Source organism: Vicugna pacos, chromosome 1, assembly GCF_048564905.1.
Source record: "Vicugna pacos chromosome 1, VicPac4, whole genome shotgun sequence".
Classification (NCBI taxonomy): Eukaryota; Metazoa; Chordata; class Mammalia; order Artiodactyla; family Camelidae; genus Vicugna; species Vicugna pacos.
Window position 1 is genome coordinate 73,823,982 of NC_132987.1, and position 9,963 is coordinate 73,833,944.

Consider the following 9,963-nt stretch of genomic DNA (forward strand, 5'->3'; position numbering starts at 1 on the left):
GCTCAATAATATTTGCTGACTGCATAACCTCCAGCTAGAAGTATGGGTATTTTTTTTTTTAGAAGTATGGGTATTGATTATGGGACTGTTGAGCTATACGAAAGAGGCAAAAACTATACATATTTCAGGGCCAAGCAGCTCTTACTCATCTTGGCAATGACATGGAATTGAGAAAGACCTTCTGAGATCAAACTTCTAACCCTGCCCTAATTAATCTGGGACCCTAAAACACTGAAGTAACTAGACACAGACAATGGTGATGTCTGAATACTTTTTAACGTGATTCAATAGGAAGAATATTGTCTTTTCTGAAAAGGCTTCTGATCAAAATGTTCATACTACAAACTGAAATCTGCTAGATAATCTGCTGAAATCTGCATAAACCCTGGTTAGTTGGCCTATGTGGTATAACTACCATATTTTTAATACTGGCTGTGGAAAGCCACTAGAAAGCCATAATTTGGGGGTTTCATACCCATACCCATTATCATTTAAGGTGAGTTAGTTTTTGGCAAAATGAGTATAAAGGCGGATAGGAGTCTCAGAGCTTTCACTTCCCTTTGATCCCAAGCCCATCCTCTGCTTTCATCAAAAGTATATAAATCTTTTTATATGATGGTAAGAATTTGTAACATAACTTGTAACATGAGTTGCTTGTTCTAGGGGAGGAAACTTCTGTTTGTTTCTTCCCTTCCTGGCTCCTTTCCCTTGGCCTGGGAGAGTAGAAATAAATCTCACAGCATCTTTATGAATTCTTCTCTGCTCCACCTGGGTATACTTCTTCTCAGGTTACCAACTGCCTAACAGACACTTTGCTTCCATGATATTCCATCAAGCAATTCACCACTTCCTCCCAGTGTTCTGGCTCTCCATAAGGAAATGGACATTTTATCATGATCCTATGACCTATACACCTCTCTATCTTACCCCGTGACATCTCTCCCAGGGAGGTAATGAAAATCAAATGATTCTAAGATTCTAACACACCCAGTTATAGGGCTAGCAGCATTTGGAGTCTTCCTTAAGTCCACATGTAGTTTCTAGGTATTCTAGTTGAAAGAAGAATAATCCAAAATGACACCTAATAATTAAAAAGCTCTTCTCTTCAAAACTTAACACTGTGGATAGCAGAAAATTAGTGAACCACATAAACCTGGTTTGGAAATCCTCAAGTACTGAAAGTTGGTTCAATTTTCTTAGTCCTAGAACATGTCCAATTTTACTTGCTTTTTGATTCTGTATGCGGGCACACAAAACTGAGTGCTATGAAAGACTACAAAAAATCTTACTTCTGCAAAGAATCCCGTAAGAATAAAGGCCTGGCTTAATGGCTAGGTCGAAAGTCAGTGATGTGGAAATTAGGGCTCTAAGTCATAGAATTTACAAAAGCCATTAACATTTCTGGGCCAAAATTTTGCTTAAATATAAAATGGAAAATAAAAAAAGGTCCCAGCCCCTATCAGAGTCTTAATGAAATATCCTATGGCTTCAAATTAAGGACAAATCTGCCAAGTTTATTTACCAACATCAGAGTTGATGTTCAAACATATGATTTTAAAGTTCTTATGTGAAATGTTGAGGTTATCTTTCTTTAAATTGCTATTGCAAAAGTATTATTGTTTAATTTATAACCCATGGGTAGAAAGTGACACAGATCTTGCAAATTGCCCTGAGATCATTCTAGATGAAAATCGTGTGGCAATCATGAACTCTTGTATTATCTATCTCTATCTCATAAGTCACTTTGTACAGCTTTGCTCTAAGATGTACAAGTCCACATGAATTGAAGGAAAAAGATCATTTGGAGCACAGGAAAAATGAAATCAAACGTAACTGCTACCTCAGACACTGCAGAGATGTCCTCTCAGATTCTTTACGGTATTTTGTGTCCTTCTACCCTCCTCCTCCATTCTCTCCAGGATCCCCCCAAAAGTGTCTAGAGTGAGATTAAAATCTTCCAATTCATATATTAACTCTTTCTCCATTAAAAAAAGGAGAGGCAGGAGGATATATGGAGGAGGACAAGTGAAATGACAGTACCTTGGTGTAGCAGTTCAAACCATACTAGTTACCAGCACATAAGCGGCATCTGGTTGCCACGTAGACAAGAGAACTGGACCAGGAAGGTCAGAACAAAAAGCTGTGATTCTTTCAACCTTTTGGCACTTTGCTGAACAAATTACATGCTCCATCTTCTCTATGAACTCAACAAGGCTAAAGCTAAAACTCCTCATCTTGACAGTTGACCCATGGGGAATATGAACCCACTCTGAATTGTCAATGGGCTCTTGAGCCTCTGCCTTTTCAGAGTCTTCACTTGCCCTGGCTCCTGAAGCAGTACCAACCACTGTAGCCACGGAAAATTTCCTGGGGGCTCCAATGTCTTGCCCTGTACCTTGAAAGGTCCAAAGATTATCAAGATGTTTGTAACTTCTTCATTGGTTTCTTGTGTTTTCCTGTTTTTGAACATGAGGAAAGCTAGCCCTGGATGATCACAAAATCAACCAAACAACTAAAACCACAGTACCCAACAGGAAATTTTGCATTTCTCTCAAAGCATGCAAAAAAACGTAACTGAGTGGAACAATGGAAGGTTATGGGTAACTCACTACAGGTTGAACTTTCAAAGGTAAATGTAATCATTGATTTTTGGCCATCACTTCTTGAAGATTTTTCAGGAGAGGTAGTTATGCTCCTAAAAGTCTATATGCACACTTGCCTTTTATTTTTTCTAACTCACTAAATTCTTGTCAGTTCTGTTCACTTTGGTTAAACTTGCTTCTACTGCCAAGTGTTCACAGTACCCACTATTAGAAAGACAGTGGTTCTCAGACTGTGCCCTAGGGATCTAAGAAGGTGTTTCAGAGGCTACTGTGAGGCCCAGGAGAGGCTGAGCGACCACCTTGTTTCCGTCACCCAGATATATTTTGTTTTGTTTGTCCATTTTTTAAACAATGGAACTATGTGTAAAACTTTGTTTGAAGAAAGGGAGTCTTTAATTAAAATGAGTCTGAAGATCTCTACTCTGAGTATCTGAAAATCTATGTATAGTTGGACACAACCCAAGAGATCCTAAGTGATACAGTAACAGGGAACAGAATCGGTGAGATTATGTTCCTCTTGGGTAAATTCTATGTGCATTAGAAAGGATTCAGCATAGAAGGAAAAATTTGTGCTCATTCATCGTCATTCATCCAACTAATATTTATTGAAAATTTATTATGTGCCAGGCCCTGGAAAAACTCCTACTTTTGTGAAATACCACTGTTTTATCTGTAGTTCTAGTGAACAGACCTTTACCAAGGACAAATAATACAATTTTTAAAGTGATTACCGTATTTTCTCATTTCTTTTTTTTCATCAAGCCTTCAACTTGCAAGGTCAGTATTACTACCTGCTTGCTTCAGATAAGGAAAGCAAACCTCAGAGAGATTAAGCAAGTTCTGCATGGCCACTAACACAGTAAATAGCCTTTCTGCTCTCTCCGGGCCCTGTCCAGCTTATTATCTCAGACAGCACACACTATCTCTGAGTTCAGTAGAATTGCATATAAAATGTAGACAATATTTTCTTTCCCATCTCATATGATTGTAAAAATTAAAATGAGCTAATAAGTAACAGCACAGTAAAAACTGTTATACTGATATTAGGTAACAGATTATTTTTATTGGACATTGTACCTGATTTTGTACTCTAGGCATTGCTAATTGGAAGGTCAGAGTTAAGCATAACATAATTATGGATTAAGATCATGGCATAGGTTATTGGAAGACAAGTCAGGATAGTGCTTCTTAAACTATCTGGGGCTAAAAACCAGTCAGTTCTTTTAAATTCTCACTTCTTAATTGATGAATACTCAAAATATAAACCCCTCCCCTTTTTATGATTCGCTTCAAGAGATTTAAAAATATTGTGACAAACTGCTGGAAAAAATTCTAAATGCTATGCTCAATTGCTGTGTAATACTATCACAAACTGATAAGAAAAAGTCAGCAACAGTGTGTGAACACACTTTCAATAAATAGTGCTGGGTTAACGGACCTGGAATTGATAGCAGTTAGAACTTTAAAATTTCTGTACAGAACTGTCCTTGAACCTACTAATGTGAGCCAAAAATGAGCACCTGAAGGAAAGAGGATGGAAGAGGAGAAAATGTTTTCATACTATCTACTCCATTCTCTCTAGTCTAGAGAAATATAAATGGGATGTTTTTTCCAATGGCATATATCCCATGTTTTATGTATTGGAAATGTCCCAATCCAGGAGACCATAAAACCAATTTTTATAAAGTAGGTTTTATGCAGATTCATTGGAAAACTCCTCTAATGGATTTAACTGAAACTGAGATGAAGTTGCAAGATTTTGTGCTCTCTGTGGAGTAGGAAGTTATATTAATGTTTGTTCTAATGTTAATATTTTGTGCTTCTGACTTGGAAGCCAACCCCATGCCTGAATACTGTAATGAACCAGATAAATCTTTCTGGTAGGAAATTCTGGGTGCATCTTCCTGGCCAAGGAGCCTCTCTCCCAGTTCTGTTCTCTTGCTATTACTCATTATTCTTTGCCACATCTCCCATGTCTTAGTTCTTTTTCCTGCTATTTAGGTTGTCTCATAGAGCCACAGTGGAGTGTCATACTTTGTCAAAAGGTGCCACAGACTGATATATGTAGAAACTACCCCCAAGTTAGACACTATAGGTCCTGTACAAAGGACAGCTTGGTAGTTAACACTGCAGAAAGTTCAAAGCTGTTTAAATGAAATGTGTATTTGCGGCTTCTGGTAGTCTTTGCTGCTGAGCAGATTAAGGCACTGGCAAAGCCCATTAACAATTCCCAGGGAATAAAAATAAAATCTGGATAAAATGAAGTCTAAACTCTTTTTTCCCTTTGTGCTTAGTCTAGTTCCACTTACTCATAGGGTACCACGTGCAGAAGCCTTGCACTTGCCACTTCAGAACAGAGTTCCTTAAGCAAAATGGCTGTACACAACACATCAATTCAAGATTGCAACAGTGTACCATGTGCAAAAATGCTGCACCCAGCACTTCTATCTGGAGTGCCGTGAGCAGCAACTGGCTGTCACCTTCCAGTCAGCACAGGAATCTGGACTAACCAGCCACAGAGACTCTCAACTCCAGTGAGTGACCTCCAACCCCACCAAGGAATAGCAAGCCAAGGAAACGAGGAGCCAATCTGTGAGCCATATGTAAATAAGAGGGACACTGGAAGACAGAATGCCCTCGCCACCTGCAAAGGGGGATGGAAACGGCAGATCCCATTCACTACCCTTGAAGACAGATGGTCCAAACAGATGAAGAATGATGAGGCCAGGGGCCCTCCTAAGCTGACACTCTAATTGACCCCTGAGGAGCCCCCACTGACACTGGACACAGGAGCAAAGTCTGTCGAATTCTTAGTCAACAATGGTGCCACTTACTCGGTTCTGGACACCAGATCAGGCAAACTACGTCACAAGAGTTGTAAAATTATGGGGTTATCAGGGAAGGCCCAAGAATGGGCATTCAAAGAGTCATTAGAATGCAAATTGGATGAACATAATCTTACCCATTCCTTCCTATACATTCCTGTATGCCCTATACCCTGCTGGGAAGAGATATCTTACATAAACTGGGGGCGACTATCCACCTAATAGGAGACAAATTGAAGATTGGAATCACCTTAGAAAAAGGATACAAGATCATGTTAATAGCTGAGGACAAACCTCCCTGGACAGAGCAAGTTGACCTCCCTGGATCTAGGGATGGGTTGAATGAGGTGTAGGAGCCAGTCCTGTGATAGTCCATCTAAAATCTGGACATACATGGACCAGCAGAAAAGAGTACCCTCTCTGTCCCCTGTTATACATGCCTAACTGACCAGGGTCTTATTAAACCATATAAACCAGCCTATAATATCCCCATTCTTTCCATAAAGAAACCCAATAGGGAATACTGGATGGTACAGGACCTCAGGGTAGTCAGTGAAGTCACCTGGGATATACATCAAGTCGTTCCTAATCCCTGCACCCTGCTTGGCACTCTACTGTCTACTAGGATCTGGTAATCTGTATTAGATTTAAAAGATGTCTTCTTCTGTATTCCACTAGCCCCAGAGTTACAAGAAATGTTTGAGTGACAGGACACAAATACACAATAAAAACAATACTGCTGGATAGTCTTGTCCCAAGGGTTCAAATTTCCCTGGAGGAGGGAACCTTCCTCCAGTAGGTAGACAATATTCTGATCACCATCTTTACTAAGGAGGTCTCTGTCAAAAATACTGTAACCACCCTGAACCACCTAGCCCATAAAGGATGCAAGGTGTACAAGGAAGAAGCTAAAATATCACAAACTAGGGTGACCTACCTAGGCTTTATTCTCACAGAAGGTCAGAGAAGCCTTCACCGGGAAAGGAAATAATATATTTGCATTTGCAGCCTCGCCCTTTCTAAAACTAGAAGACAGCTAAGAGGTTTCCTGGGGGTGGCTGGGTTGCCACATCTGGATCCCTAACTACGGTCTAATAGCTAACTATGGTCCCTCTATATGAAAAGTTGAGAGGAAAGGATGATTATTCTTTTGAATGGAATTCAGAATGTGAAGGAGCCTTCCAAAAATTGAAAAAGCAGTTATTTCAGGACCCTGCCTCGGCCCTCCCAGATTTAGCTAAACCCCTTGATCTTTTCATTCATGAGAGAAGGGAACTTGCCCTTAGAGTACTAGTTAAAAAGTGGGATCCCTTACTCTAGTGATTGCTTATTTCTCTAAACAATTAAATCAAACTGCTAAGGGATGGTCTCCTTGCCTATGGGCAGTAGCAACTACTACAGCTCTGCTGAAAGAGGCTGAAAAGTTAACTTTTGGTCAGATAACCTCTATATGGACTCCACACCAGGTTCTGGCTTTAGTCAGATCTAATAGAAGAGAATGGCTATCCCTGGAAGGTCGACTTAAGTCCAGGCTATGCTTTTAGACAACCCAGTGGTTATCATAAAAATCTGTCACTTGCTAAATCCTGCCACCCTGCTACCCACAGAAACAGGGCCCCTGGAGCACGACTGTACAGAAACCATAGACATGATTTATTCCAGTTGCCCTGACCAAGGAAGTGAGCTTCTCCCAAACACCGAAGAGGAATGCTTCACAGATGGATCAGTTTTGTGAGAGCGAAAAAGGCTGGTAGACTTTACAGTAACTTCCCAGACCCAAGTCATAGAAACGGAAAACCCACCCCCAGGGACTCTTTCCCAGAAGGCTGAGCTGATAGCTCTTACCTGAGCCTTAGAGCTCAGGATAGGGAAGATCTCAAATGTTCACACAGAGTCCCAGTATGTATATGCCATCCTAATGCACAGGAGGCTATTTGGAAAGAAAGGGATATGCTTACTACAGAGAATAAGCAGGTGAAACATGGCTTAAACATAGAGACTCCTAGAAGCAGTGCAGCTTCCAAAAAAAAGAAAAAGTGGTAGTGATTCAATGTAGGGACCAAAAAAGGAGGCCCTAGAATGAGTAACTTGGCAATTATCCCTCATACCTAAGTAGGGCAGATCCATCCAATTACTCGCCAGTCTACACAAAGGAAAAATTAGACAAAGCCCAGAAATAGGGCTTCAGGAGAGATCTAGGAGGACACAGGAGACTAGCTGATGAACGTGGGCAATACTTCTTTCCCCAAACTGCAGCTTGTCAAGCCATCAGGGAGGCACATCAAAGAACTCACTACAGGGGGAAAGCCCTATGTAACTGGTTAGTTGAGGTCATGGTAACTCCTGGCATGAAAAATATAATCAGTGGGATAGTTGAGATATGCCCCATCTGCACTGTGAACAACTCCAACACACCAGACCCCACAGAGGCCCCCAAATTAGGCCCATTCAGACCAAAAGACATACCCTGGGCAAGGCTGGAAGATTGGTTTCACCATCATACTGAGAGCACTGGGCAATTTCAGGTGTCTCTTGATGCTACGAGACACATTTTCAGGGTGAGTAAAGCATTCTCTGCTAGAACTGAAAATGGCAGCTGAAGTGGCTGAAGTATTATTAAAAGAAATAATCACCAGGTTTGAGCTCCCAGGATCCCTACAAAGTGATAATGGCCCAGCATTTGTGTCTCAAGTGACAAAAGGGATAACAAAGTCTCCTAGGCATAAAGTAGACTTTGCGCTCAGCCTGGAGACCCCAGTCATCAGGGAAAGTAAAGAGATCCAATCAGACCTTAAAATAAACCTTAGCCAAACTATGCCAGGAGACTCAAGAATATTGGATTGTTACTCCCAATTGTCCTCCTCTGAATGTGGCTAGCTCCAACAGACAAATTAAAGTACATTTGAAGTCATGGATGGTACACCCATTCCCCAAGCCTGAGAGAAGGGGCATCTTAACCCCCTTGAAATGAAACAACTTAAGTATGCCCTCCAGGTAGGAGAAACAATGAAAGCCCTCACAGAATATGGTAACCAGGTGCTGCTTGCACTAACCTGGCCCTGCACCCCTTCTGGGCAGGAAACTGGGTGAACCTAAAAACTTGGAAAACTGGCAGCCCACAGAACCAACTAAGTGAAATGACACCGTCTGGTGATCCTAACTACCTATTCTGGCCTCCAGTTTCATGGGCTCACTCCGTGGGCACATCACACTTGAGTGAACAGGACCCCCAAGCCCCAGTCTCCAAGAGACAACCCGGGGCAATGGACCCCCTTGACTACCTGTGTGAACCTCTCTCTGACCTGAAACTTCTCTTCCAAAAAACTACAGAAGTGTGACAAGGGATATTCAGGAAGGATGGAACTTCACTGACTGTTGGATTTATCACACTCAACCTGAAACAGGAAAGGACTAATAACAGCAGGATCCTTGCACTCGCAGGTGCTAGTGACCTTGGATGGGGAACCATATGTAATACTGTCATCATAGAAAAGTAACAGCCAATGTAGCAATGGTGGCCAGTGACACTGTCCTCAACTTCAAGCTATTCAGCTTAATTTGGCTGCACAAATTTGGAGCAGGTAAAACTGGACTTTCCAGTATCACTTTGTTTTTACCTTTCCTGGGCTCTGTAATAACTATTATTCTCTTGCCCCTATGCATATCTATAAAACTCCAGATGACAGTCACTCACGGATAAGAACAGTCAGGGCTGAGGCCTGGTGACAATCCAACACATCTAAAGGCAGCTGGGAGAAGTTCTGCTCCTCCACCCGGGGTTACGACGAAGCCCAGACTCGGCACAAATCAGTTATGGGAGACAGACCTCCCAGCACCCCTCAAGAATGAGGAGCAGGACAAAAGACAGAGGAGGGGTTTGACACGGGCAAAGCCCATTACAATTCGTGAGGAATAAAAACAGAATCTGGGTAATGAAATAAAGTCTAACCTTTTTGTTCCTTATCCTTGGCTTGTCTAGCTTCACTTGTTCATAGGGTATCCCGTGCAGAAGCCTCGCACCCCACGCTTCAGACCAGAGCTCCTTATGCAAAACCTGCTGCACCGACACTGCCTCTCAGCGACTAGGCACACAGCGCTGTGGACCACGCTCAGCGGACCACGCTCAGCCCAAGATGGCGGCTGCGGGCGGTGGGCGGAGACGCTGTCCGTGGCGGCGCCTCGACCTGGAGCGTGAGCAGCACGCCTGCGCCCGCCCCCCAAGAGCTCCACCCACTCCGCCCCCCTACCCCGCCCACCAGATCCCGGTAAAGCAGCCCCGCCCACAGCCTACCGGGAGAGCCTTGACTCTAGAACCGGAGTTCAGGGCTCTCCATTCTCCATCTAAAAAATGGAGGTTTTCTTTGCTTCTAAACCAAACTCAGTCTCATCCTATTGATGAGAATGACACAGGGCTTCTTCTGCATCCCTTGTTGGGGGACCAACTTGGGAGGGCCGGTAACGGTGATAGGAAACAAGTTTAGGAAATATACTTCTGGAGCTTTCTAGAGTGAATAATTTGAAAAGTGAAAGCAGCA

At 42.3% G+C, this 9,963-nt stretch overlaps 1 long non-coding RNA gene across 4 annotated transcripts in view; it reads right to left on the reverse strand.

Annotated features, from left to right (window-relative positions):
* LOC140697444 (uncharacterized) overlaps positions 1-9,591 on the reverse strand; it is a 149,583-nt gene extending 139,992 nt beyond the window's left edge. For all 4 annotated transcript variants that reach the window (XR_012074548.1, XR_012074545.1, XR_012074553.1 and 1 more), the window contains exon 1: positions 9,378-9,591. This is a non-coding gene — a long non-coding RNA (uncharacterized lncRNA). The remainder of the gene's footprint in view (positions 1-9,377) is intronic.
* Between the last annotated feature and the right edge of the window lie 372 nt (positions 9,592-9,963).